Raw genomic sequence first — 13,154 nt, 5'->3', positions numbered from 1 at the left:
GGTCACAGACAGTACTGATATTCAATCTCAAGGTGGGATATTACGGCAGGTCATGAAATTTCGTGGTTACCGGCCATGGAATTCATTCATGGCCGGGCATGAAACCGAGTTTTCCATGGCAGGCGATGAAAACGAGTTTTCCAAGACCGGCCGAGGAAGTTTCGTGGCCGGCCCCAGCGAAATTTCATGGCCGGTCATGATATTCACTGTGGCCGACCATGTAATAGCAATTTCATGGCCGGCCACGGAATATTTTTGGCCGGCCACAAAAAAATCCGTGGCCAGTGGGTGGCCACAGGAATGCTGAAAGTCCGTCTTAATTTCGCTACTCCAATAACTTCGCTTCTAGTGGTTGCAATTGAATCAAAGTTGGTGTGCATTATCTCTACCGATAGCCTAACCATTTCATGGGGTTAACAGAAAAATTTATTTCTTACTGATAAATTCAAAGCTTTCTACTGCAAGAATAACGCTTCTACTGGTTGGAATTGAGCCAAAGTTGGTGTGTAGCGTTGTTTTCACCAACCTAACAATTTTATCAGGTAGCCAGTGAAATCTGAAGTTTTTTTAACAGCCCTACTGCGCAGTGATTGCGCGCAGACTTCCGAAAAATAAGAGGGAGCACTGATTTCGATGAATTACTAAATTATGCAACATCTAGAGCAGAGGTCTCAAACACGCGGCCCGCGAGAGCATTTCGTGCGGCCCGCGATGGCATTTTTGAGTTTCAAGTATTCGACAATATATTTATTGGCCATATATCAATTTTAGATATAAGAACTTGAAGTTCAACCTACAACTGCTATAAAAACATTGAAATCTCAACAAGCTATACACTATCACATCACTTTTAAAAGCTACCATGCGATGGAAGAGCAGCTATTACGTCACATGTCTAGTTCATGATGATAAAACATGACCCGTTGATGATTCGTGACTGAAAATATAGTGATTTGGTTTTGTGCGATCTTTCGTAAAATGACTCGATTTCAGATTGATTGGGTGATTAAATAAAAATCACTCGAGTTGAGTCGATCGAGTCAAACGTTTAAATCGGAGAAGGACTTGCGACGCGGAACGGTGACTTGGCAATCCTATGGACGTAACAATCTATGAAACTGTCGTGGGGGAATAGTAATATATCAAAAGGCGGTAGCTTGCGCTGCGTAAGGTATATATAGATATCCAATCAGGTCAGTATGGCAACCATGAGCATTATGTGACCCCCGTGACTTAAAGTTGGTTACATGCTAGGTGTTGTCTGATCTCTTTATCCATGTTATTATCGGTGGCGAGTAAGGTAGTAGTACGCTCCACAGCTGTAACACCAATGAATTCATCGGCGATTGGACATTTCTATTCTTGACCAGGGTTCGTAGACCCCTTCGGGGTACGGAGCACTACATCATGGGTTACGAGATGCATTGTGGAATTAGGCGCATATGCTGGAGAATATTTTCTTGACTAATTTACTCAACTGGAAAATTGTCTTCGCACTACGCGCGATTTTACGTGTATGGGCTTTCTAATTTTAATATATAGGTAGTAGGTACAATAAGAAATTGTGTTGAAAATGAACAGGGGCTACGAGAAATCTTATTGGAAGCACGAGGGGTACGATCTAGGGATGGTGTGAACGTGAGGTTCACGTTCGCGTTCTGTGTGTGAACCTCGGAAATTTTGAGGTTCACGTTCACAAACGAACCTTGGTAGGTTCTGCACTGTGAACCTTTTCCATATATTACAACTTTCACTTCACTATAACATCTTAGGTTGAAATTTATTGTATTGAAACTGCGGGCCACTCTATCTATGGCGATGTCAGAATAAAAAAATCAACACTAAACGAGCATGCACCTTGACAATCTGAAAAGAAATTACTTGCTTTTTTGTTACAAACGTTTGCTCGAAATTTCCGGCTTTTCGTTTGTGAATATTTAGTGACTCTCTGCTGTGAGCTTGGCCCGCAATCACACAACACAAGAGCGAAATACATGCAGTCAGCGAATGATGCTTATTCAACTAATCAATGAAATTGATATCTTTGTCTGATGTAAAAAATCTAGCAGGTGTACGGGGTAATCTTGACTTCATATGTTTATCGTATCATAAAAACCAAATCCACGCGATTGGGGTGTTGGCTACAGCTGTGTAATTTGTTAATGGGGTAATGTCGGTAGCAAGTATAGAAACCCGTTTTACCCTCTGCTCAATATCAACATAGCAATACCCAGTCGACAAATACATTGTCCGGTCTGGCCTAGACCGTTAAGGCGTAAGCTTATATTCCCTTGTAAGTCCTCGTCGAAAATGTTGGCAAAGCCACGTAAGATATAGATTTTATGGGATTATTATATCATTGGATTGCACCAGTTGATACATTTGGCGACGTTTAAAACGTTAATATGTACGGCAGCATTGTGGCATGTCGTCGCTAGGTATCGTGCACATTATAGGCTACCACTTCACTGAAATGTAGGGTTGGACTTAGCAATATGACGTCACGTGACGTCACGAGGTTCACGTTCGCGTTCACACAGAACCTTTCAAAAAGGTTCGCGTTCACACGAACCTGAACCTTTCAGAGGTTCACACCATCCCTAGTACGATCACTAAGGTTAAGAAACAATGCTATTACTATGGCTCAATAATGAATATATTCAAGTTGTTATTGATATGTTCCATTAATAATCAAAGGCAAAATCTGACGCTAATTTAATTTGACTTTGGCAATGACATAGTAACAATAGCCTACTTATCACAACTATATCATAAACCGGATTAGGCTACACCGCTCAAATGCTCTGATATCATATTAATCTTCAGTAGATTTTAAAAGATTCCACATAAAATTGTGGCACGTCATAAGGTCCACTAGCTGCAATAATATATATATATTTGAAGAAATAAAGCCAGGCATAAAAAACAAATTTATTCAATAATTGAATATATGATTTTTTCCGTGTCAAGCGTGAATAGTACAATACTAAATTACATATTCATGATGTTTCTGGAATGCCTGTCTTCAAGCTCCCGTCAAATACTTGAAAATTCTGCGTTGAATATCCCAATTATTGTTGGTGCGTCCCACGGCCTCATCAAAACTAAGAAATTGGCCCGCGAGCACATTTGAGTTTGAGACCTCTGATCTAGAGCAAATCTAATTTTTCAAGCCACCTACTCGTATCTTATATATCTTCATTTTCCAATTCGAATATTTTAATTGCGATGTGTTAGAAATAGTTACGTCTGCTTCAGTAGTAATCTATTGAATTTCTTTTACCTCCACATGAATGCAAAGTGACTACTTTAACATTGTCGAACAATCATGACATAACCATCGCTAATCATTATGCAATTAACGGCATTGTCTCTAAACGATAGTACAGAGGAGCCAAAGCCTGTGAGGCTGGCGACTAGGGCTGGGCAAAATGATTCGAGTACTCGAATCTGAATCGAGTAGTAATTTTAATGATTCGAGTCGAGTAGTAAAAGACGATTTTTTCGAGTACTGAAATTATACGGTCCTCGCAACTGAAAGTTAATTTACTGACGAGAATTATAGTTTTGATACTACTTTCCACTGAGGAAGCCGTGAAACCTTGATTGGCCGTGTTTTAGCATACCAGGCACAGTACAAAGCTACGAACGTTACTGGAAATAACACATTTCCGAAGTCATTATCATCCAACAAAATTGTTAAGAAGTGCAATGAAATCGGTATGGTCGAAAAAATACCAAAGCATCTTTAATGTGATGGATAACAGGCATTACGTTGTGGTGGCATAAAAGGTTCATATTTGGACTTCGACATACCACATCCTGTTGTGACGTCATAATGAGTGATACTCGATTACTCGACTCGACTCGAAGCATATTACGTGATTCAGAATCGAATCACTCAGGTACTCGATTTTGCCCAGCCCTACTGGCGACCCGATAGTTCGGGCCAGCGACACGACGTCTTGCGCACTAGGCCTATTACAGATGCGATTGCTAATCATTATACAAGTAACGGTATTGCCTCTATACGATAGTAGATAACAGCCAAACCTGCGGCCGGCGACGCGACATCTTGCGCACAAGGTCAGATGCGATTGCTCAGGCCAACGGTTATGTCGCGCACACCACGCCTGCTGGAGCTGCGACTGATTACGCAAGGGATTATATTTTGCGCACATAGCCTGCCGATGAATTAGCGAGGATTGCCGCGCGCGCGTTCAGCAATCAATGAATGACCTAATTTCGCTCGCGTGCAAACGGGAGATTGCGTGCTGTGCAGACGACTCTCGTTAATTGGCAACACGCATTTTGCTAATTGGTAGCGCGTGACACTGATAATACGAATTACTGGGCACGATGGCTGAAAGTGATACAAACATGAAGGAAGGTGTGATTTCAAGCTTTGTTTCGAGGGAGATTTTTTTCAAGCGTGTTGTTCCCATGTATAATACGCACCCCCCGATTTTAGGGCAAAAAATCGTGAAAATTTGCGGATTATACATGGAAAATTACGGTAATGATTTTAGCATTTATAATCATACACAGGTTCCCACTTATTAAATTCATGCTTGAGTGAGCATGAAATCATCATTCTTCAAACTGCAATTGCTCAAGAACCGACCAGTGGAGTTATAGTTAATAAATTCTATTCTATTCAAAATTGGGTACTTCAGTTGTACACAATATTGCAGAGAAATCTGACACGGTGTGAAGACGGATTTAAATATTATTTCGATGTTGACTCGAATTACTGATAGTCAGTAAACCGAGAAGCACACTGGCAAGCATAATGCACATGCAATAAATAGAAGTACTTTCTGAGTATGGCAATACTTATCTACTGAAACACATTATCATATAAGAAGTAGGATGATGGCAAAACCAGATAATCACTGAAGTAAATTGATTAAAATTAATTAAATAATGACCTATTTTGCATTATGGGCCATATTATATTTTCAACCATGTTACTGTCAAATATCTATAATAAAACTACGTTTCGTGCGTTCTAGTTAGAAACAGCTTTCATATGACACCTTGCTTGTGAATTTTGGTTTAAATAGAATTGTACCAGATGAGAGCTTCTCGGAGGTACTGAACTTCAATATTCAATTAAATAGTACATTCACATTGAAATGAACCATATGAGTCGAAAAATATAGTTATGCCTCACTGATTTTAACATATGTCAATTTTGAAATTGCGGTTCGAACCTTGACCCAATACTGAGGAACAGGGAAATTCATGGCAAGTGAAGAACTTTTACCAACAATTATTGCAAAATAACATTCAAACCTTTACTCTATGTAACCTGTAAGTTATAACAATCACAATCATACACAGGTAATGAGTTGCCAAATTTCATGGTTGAGTAACCACAAAATCATCATTTTTCAAACTGCAATAACTCCAAGACCCGTTCAACGAAATTGTTTGAAATAAATTTTTGTTGTACTCAGAACTAGATACTTTTGTTGCACATAAATTTAGAGAAAAATCTGAGAGGGTAGGGAGACGGATTTTTAAAATATTTTCATGTTGACATGGCATTACATAAATCTTAGCTTTAAAAGAGCCACAATACAAAATTCAAAAATAAGAATTGATGACGTCATGATGGAATGTAGGCAATCGAATGAGGTTTATTATTGTGTGGTGATACGGTGCATCTCCACCTGGGCACCTGGGCTGCAAGGTGTTTGAAATCATGTTATTAAGATGTCTAAGTGCGGACAAGGAGCAGATCCTTCAAGTTCTGATGAGAATTCAAGAAAGATTTCAGCTCGGTAATCTTGACATTTTCTTGGCCAAACTCTGCAGTTATTGCTAGCCGTATTCGCCATTGCTAGACCGGAAATTGTTGTGGCGTAATTAATTATCCAGTTCATTGTTGGAACACAATGATTCATTTCATCCACGTAAGCGGTGTCTTATAAAAGCCTAGTACGTCGTGATTCAAGTCGGCATCTACGGACTAAAAATGAAGAAGATTGGCCTGCTGTAAATGACCATAGTAGTCGACCACACCTCAAAACAAACAATAATTTATCATTCATATAAGACCCAGGTTTGTAATGACTCGAGTCAGACTCGAGTCACGATTTTTTTATGACTCGACTTGACTCGAGTCATTTTCTTGAAATGGGAAAATGACTCGACTCGACTCGACTCGACTCGACTCGACTCGACTCGATTGCCGCATATATAAGGTATATTTCGTTTGAAGGTCACCCATTGATAAATATTTCGTTTTAATGTCGTTGAAATACATACTGCAATCCTTGAAATCACACACAGCCAAATAATTTTCGACAAATAACCGTTAAAAGTCGAAATATAAGGTCGGCAAGCAAGGATTTCCATTACCGCAGGTTAGCGCCGACGGACTTTTGTGCAACATTTTGCGCTCCAGTACTCTCGTAACATTGCGCTTATTAGTCGGACGACTTGTCATAGTTGAGTGACTTTGGTGCCACCTTCCTTTAAATTTTACAAGTTTTGCTTAAACCACAAGAAAGTAAGAACACGAAAACAATACCGGTACGTATATTTTTTTTTAATACGCGATAAAATGCAACAATTTATAATCAGGATAAACCTCTGTAGCAAAATGGCGAGATGCATGTGCAATGTGCATTGTGAAATCATTGAAGAGCCACATGCGCCTCGCGAGTAGGGCTGGGCACACTGATTCGCGTACTCGAATCTGAATCGAGTATTAATTTTAATTAATGATTCGAGTCGAGTAGTAAATGACGATTTTTTCGAGTACCGGTACTGAAATTATACGCTCCTCGCAACTGAAAGTTAATTTACAAACGAGAATTATAGTTACGATACTTGAAGAGACTCTTTGGGGTACAGAACTTTAATATACATTTTATTAATATATTCATAATAAAATATATTAAAACCCGAAGCTTTTCGAGCTGACACTTTTCAAGGGCAATCGTCAGCATATGGAGGATTTCAAAAACATGCATCTAGCTACATTGCAAACAACCAATTATGACGTCATAGAAACAAACAACATGAAATACAGGCAAACCGCGAGCGCAGCTAGTGGCCAATTTTTAGATTCTCTAACAATTCCTTCTGCTGACACAAGCGCGGTCGGTGGATTTTAATATAAGTCGATTCCAGTGCAGACAGATGGAAATTAGTGCGGCCTCTGCCTAATATAGAAAATCTTTCATCGCGGTAGTTTTTAGCGCAAGTTGCATTCTCAGCCAAATGCTTGCCGATGGCAGAGTTCATAGCCATGGCCTGATTACGTTCTAGTAATCGCAGATCAGTTAAAGCTGCGTCTTCGCGAGAGTCCAATGTGCGTGATCTAATAAAGCTAGGAACATGTTGTTTGATGCGTTCCTGCAAGCGCTGAGTTGTTCTTCCCACGTACCGACAATCACAGTAACACTTGAAATCATAGACTATATTGCTTTGTTGAGAAGCAGGAAGAACATCTTTGCGCGTTGCAGGAAGCATTTCTTTGGTGGTAAACACACCATTAGTTTTTACATTATCGTAACAGCGATTTACAGCAGAAATCAATTGCTTTTCAAACCGGGAAGAGATGGGGCCCAGCCATGGTAAATGTATATATACATTTTCCTCAGACCGTGTGTTCGTGTTTTGTGATTTGTTCGGATTGAAATTCCTGAGTTTTCTGTCAACAGAACTCTTGATGATGTGTTCGGGGTACCCGTTATCGATTAGAATTTTGCGGATATATTCTAGCTCCGCGTTTAATTTTTCATCCGAACAAATCATCAAGGCTCTGTGCACCAACGTGCCAATCAAATTTAGTTCACGGCGATTCGGGCTAAAAGAATTCAAGCGTATATAATGCCCTGTAAACGTTGGCTTCCAGTAAATCGATGTGACAAAGCTAGTACCCCGTTTTTCCACTAGAACGTCTAAGAATGGTAGCGAGTTAGCACGCTCTTTTTCAAATGTGAATTTTAAAGACGAGTGTAGAGAATTCAAGTTATCAAAGAAGTCATCGAACTCCGTCTTATCTTGACAGATAACGAAGGTGTCGTCGACATAGCGACGGTACATGAATGGAGGCTTGGTTTCATCTGCCGCGAAAAGTCTGTTTTCATGGAATCCCACAAATATATTGGCTAAAATCGGGCCAAGAGGGCTACCCATAGCTACGCCGTCGGTTTGCATGTAGATGGTATCGTTAAAACTAAACTCAACAGAGCAAGTAGCCGTATTAAGAAGTTCAACGAACACTTTACGCGAGAAGGAAGGTGGTGCTAAATCACCTCCACCATATAGCGCGTCCGCACAGATATCAATGGTCTCCTTCAGCGGCACGTTCGTGAAGAGGCTAACGATATCATATGGACCGAGAAACATATTCGAGTTTGGAAGGTCGGTGGTTTTCATCTCGTGCGCGAATGTAAACGAATCAGCGACGCAATGCGAATCATACATGGAACGCACTGGTTCCAAAATACCGATAAGCCACTTCGCGAGCTTGTGCTGCGCCGATCCAATCATAGAAAGAATTGGTCGAACGTGCACGTTGGTTTTATGAGTTTTTGGCAGTCCGTACATACGTGGCTTTTGTGCCCCGACCGGTCTGATGGAGGCGTAGACCTCAGGTGTTATTGAGCCGTTTTTCTTGAGGCTGAATAGTCGGCGCTGTATCCGTCTTTCGATCTTGGCGATGGTATCGAATTCCGCAGCGGGACCAAGTGTCTTGAATTTTGATTCGTCACCCAAGATTGCTTCCATTTTGAGTATGTAATCCCGTTTGTTTAGGATTACAACCCCACACTGTAAATTCTGAAGTGTTGCTCAGCCCGGAAAATTGAACACGAAATGTGATCCAAAAATTGAACGCCGAGAAGTGTTGCGAAGTGTTCAAATTAAAGGTGTTTACCTAAAAAGTGTTCAGTCTCAAAGTGGTTGATTGACCAGTCACCGGAACGCAGGGCTCAAAATTAAATCAGATTTTATTGATTCATGAATAAATGACGCTTATAATACCCAACCTGGGTGATTAAATACATGCAAACATTGAAATTTCCAATAGCTGCTGTGACAGGGTTTCATAAATTCAGATCAGCAGTTGAAACCGTTCCGGAAGAGTCGATGAAATCACGAATATCACAAATGATCAGGAGCAAACTCACTACAAATATCATGCAACTCGCTCAATCATGAAAATGAATGCACAGCGAATTAGGGATAGTGATAACAAAATATCATTTAGAATCCCAAACTTTCGTGACAGGGGCATGGAATCAAATTCATTGGTTACGTCCGTTAGCGGAAAACATGACCAACACAAATCATTACAACTTATTTAAAACTGATCAAATTACGGCTTGTAAATTTATAATTTTTTGTAAACAAAAACTACGACGATAAACAACCATAAGTATTTTTTACTCTTTAATGAAATTAATGGTGCTAAAAATATCCTAGGGCTTGCATTAGAAGTATTTATATCAGCTTAATGCCAATTACTTTTGTTTAAATAACAAAGAAATCGTTTTTTTTTGAGTCCATACAAATTTTGCAGATATACATAAAAGATTTTGTTGTTATTTACCAGTCTGCTGCAAAATATGAAATCTGGAAGTCATTAGGGCAGTTGTTCTTAAACATTTTTGGACACGCTCCCATATGATAGCAAAAAATTTCACACACTCCTTATTGTCGTATAATAAAATTTAAAAAAGCAACCGGAACGCTAGAAATCCCAGTGGCAGTGACGGTAATGGTTGTTGATGAAAGAATATTCAAATATTAAATTCTGACCATAGACAGAGAAATAACTACAAGCTGCCATGCAAGCTGCCATGCATGCATGTGCGAAAAAGATTCTAGTTGACAGCGGCTTCACGCCGCTTCAAATCCTTTCTCCTGTTTGAGAACCACTCCTTTAGTGTGTGTATGATAATCCAATGTATAGCAGCACAAATCGTCAAGAATGTTTCTGAATACTCCATTTTCACCGAAGCAGTTTTATATTCTTGCCATCAGCTGCAATCCAGGCTCGGTCAATCTCTGATTCGTGGCGTGCCATATGGTGTTTGTTCTTTTCTACTGGTCGACTCCAAGTTGTGCTCCTTGAAAATGTGAAAAATTCCAAAGTTTTGAATATGTCAATGAAAATTCTAAATTTATGCAGAAATAAATATAAATATTTCACACATGCAGGTTACACAAGCTTAGGAAAGACGCTCGGATACATGTAAAATCCTATCACTGAGAAGGACTAAAATTAGCATACCATAAAAATATCTTGAATCAGGTCTGCGTTTTTTTCAATTCGGCCATTTTGACATTTACATTGACATTCAGACGCACAGGCAACAGTGAGAATGCAAAACTGTAACTCAGAATGACAGTTATAGCAGAATGTCGCAGGTCTATGTAAATTTGTATGGTCCACAAAAAAGAAAGATTACGGTACCTGTTTCAATAAGACATGCGCTTGGGTCTTGGATTATATTTGTTTGTCTCTCAATTTAGCTTTGAGAAGAAGACAGTTGACTTCATCAACCTCGTTTGGCTGAAAATGTAATTGATTGCAAACAAGATCAATAAATATTGTAGATTTGTTATCCCTATGGGTTCGGATTTCCATTATAATAATTGAAATACGGTAGGCTTTACATATAACTTTGATTCCAAGATTTTATGGCTGCTTTGAATTGAGACGAGAAAATATAACAGACAAAGGATACATTGATTGTCTTTAGAACAAAAACTTAGTGACATCTTATCGAAGGTGTTGAATATATTTCCTTCATTGCAGTAATTGTAACTGTTCTCAATCTTTCAAAATCCTTCATTCCTGATTAAATTTAACTAACGAAATCATTGGAATTAGCACGACATGGGAAATGATCTCCATTAGATGTTCCTAGTATAGTTCAGTAAGCAGTAGTTTAAATACAAGTTACACCAGCTCTTTACATTCAACAACACCTCTGTTCAATGTACACAGAACAAGCCTCTCTTCAGCTCATATAGCATATATAGATAGTTTTTGAGAAAATTGGGACTGCAAAAACCAGCACATTACATAATCAATGGTGATATATGAAATGAATAAATAGACTTACATAATCACATGTTTTCATGGGTTCTTGAGGCAAAAGTATGTATCGCAAAAGATGACTGCACCGGTACAAAATGCGTTCAGATGAGTGCTAACGTCACTATCAACATTGTCTGTTAGCAGAGACACGGAGGAACCAGGAGGTCTTTTCGAAGAGTCGACATCAGTTGGATTAATTTGAGGATGAATCTAAGACTGTTGAAAAAAAAACACCTGATTTAAAAATTTGCAATACAAGGGAACTTCAATATTCGAACAGCTTCTTCGTGGTACAAAACTTCAATATAAAATTAAATAGTATATGCAATTATGCATATTGAAATGAGCCCGAATATTTTCGGCTGAGACTCGTCAGGCGTAATCGTCAGCAACTAGTGGAGAACTCGAAAAAACGTTGTACATCAACAATCGTATCACAAAATATGAGGTCACCAACATTCAGTATTTACGCAGATATCAGACTGGATGTATTGTATGTGACGAAAGGGTGTCTTTCATAGAACAATTATTTATTGTAATGGAAAATTGAATGTGACCTTACCACCAATTTTACTCCAGCCCAGGTACCATACTTTCTTGGATCGTTAATCATTTTGGTGAAATTTTACTCGCAAGCATGCATAAAAATAACCGAATGCAGCAGAATCAAATTCATTATCTAAGGATATAACAGTTTACTTACGAAACATGGCGATGCTTACCAGTATCTTAAACAACAAATGCCTGCACATTAGGACATCATAGTCTTTCCATCAGCTGCAACCCAGGCTTGATGAGTCCCTGATTCGTGGCATGCCATGGCGGCTCTTTTTTACTGGTCAAATCCAAATGCTGCTCCTAGAAAATACAATAAATACCAAAGGAAAATTGTAAATTTTATGCAGCAGTAAATATAAATATTTTACACAGGTAGGTTACAGAAGCGGAAGAGAGGTGCTCAGCCCCCCAGGTTGAGAACCACTGACCTAGTCAATTATAGTTCAGTAAGCAATAGTTAAAGTACTAGTTACACGAGCTCATTACGTTCAACTACATCTCTGTTCAGTGTTCAGTGTATACAGTTCAGTGTACACTGTACAGTGTACACAGATGAAGCCTTTTTCAGCTCCTATCGAATAGTCCGTAAGCTACTCTGCGAGATAGTTTGTGAGAAAAGAAGGACTGCAAAAACCAGCAAATTATATAATCAATGGTGATACATAAAATGAATAAATAGGCTTACGTAATCACATGTATCCATGGGTTTTTGAGACAAAGGTCTGCATCGCATAAGATGACTGTGTTGACACGAAACCAGTTACGAACGACTCCTCACGTCGCTGTCAACATTGTCTGATAGCGCAGGCACGGTAGACCCAGGGGGCTCTTTTCAAAGATTGGACATCAGTTGAACGAATTTGAAGATCAATCCAAGACTATTGAAAAGAAATATTTGTTGCCAAAATTCGCAATACAAATGATCTGCTCATTAATCACGCAGATATCATACTGGATACATACTGCAATAAGTTGTGCGTGACAGAAGGGTGTCTTTCATAGAATAATTAAGTAATGGAATGGAAAGTAGCACATGACGTTACCACCAATTTTACTCTGGCACAGTTAGAATACTTCCTGGATTGTTAACAATTTTTGTGAAATTTTATCATCACACATTCATAAAAATCTTTATCACAAAGATAACCGATTGCAACAGAATCAAATTCATTCTCTAAGGATATACCAGTTCACTTACAAAACACCGTGATGCTTACCAGTATTCCATACAGCAAATGCATTTTAAAAAGTGCCAAGTTCAATCCATACTACCTGCAAAATAGAGTTTAGTTCAGTTACCGTATCACAATAAACTCAGAAAAGTCAAATTTGGGGATTGGGCAAAACAAATACTACCCCTTGTGATCCATGGTTTGTTGAAAAGATTGTCTGTTTGGCTGTGCTATTATTGGGGCGATTTTTTGGACCTAAAAAGGTAAGATTTTGACTAAAACATTCAAATTCACACACATGTTGATGATGAAACCTTAATTTTGACCCCATATACTTAAATTACCGTAGGTGT

The 13,154-nt window shown here is 38.9% G+C and overlaps 1 protein-coding gene and 2 long non-coding RNA genes across 3 annotated transcripts in view; 2 read left to right on the top strand and 1 right to left on the bottom strand.

Moving 5' to 3' along the window:
• The window catches only part of LOC145447147 (uncharacterized), a 286,300-nt gene that overhangs the window by 146,833 nt on the left and 126,313 nt on the right, over nucleotides 1-13,154 (top strand). The window lies entirely within an intron of this gene.
• LOC145447125 (uncharacterized) overlaps nucleotides 1-13,154 on the top strand; it is a 469,805-nt gene that overhangs the window by 343,095 nt on the left and 113,556 nt on the right. The window lies entirely within an intron of this gene.
• Nucleotides 8,955-13,142, bottom strand: LOC145446517 (uncharacterized). The gene is made up of 4 exons (XR_013917300.1): nucleotides 12,847-13,142; nucleotides 12,315-12,507; nucleotides 11,794-11,929; nucleotides 8,955-11,287 (listed from the first exon to the last, which is right to left on the bottom strand). It is a non-coding gene; the product is annotated as an uncharacterized LOC145446517 (long non-coding RNA).

This window comes from Botryllus schlosseri, chromosome 9, assembly GCF_051294905.1.
Source record: "Botryllus schlosseri isolate E-star chromosome 9, Bs_hap1, whole genome shotgun sequence".
Classification (NCBI taxonomy): domain Eukaryota; kingdom Metazoa; phylum Chordata; class Ascidiacea; order Stolidobranchia; family Styelidae; genus Botryllus; species Botryllus schlosseri.
This window is presented reverse-complemented; position numbering and strand designations above follow the sequence as displayed.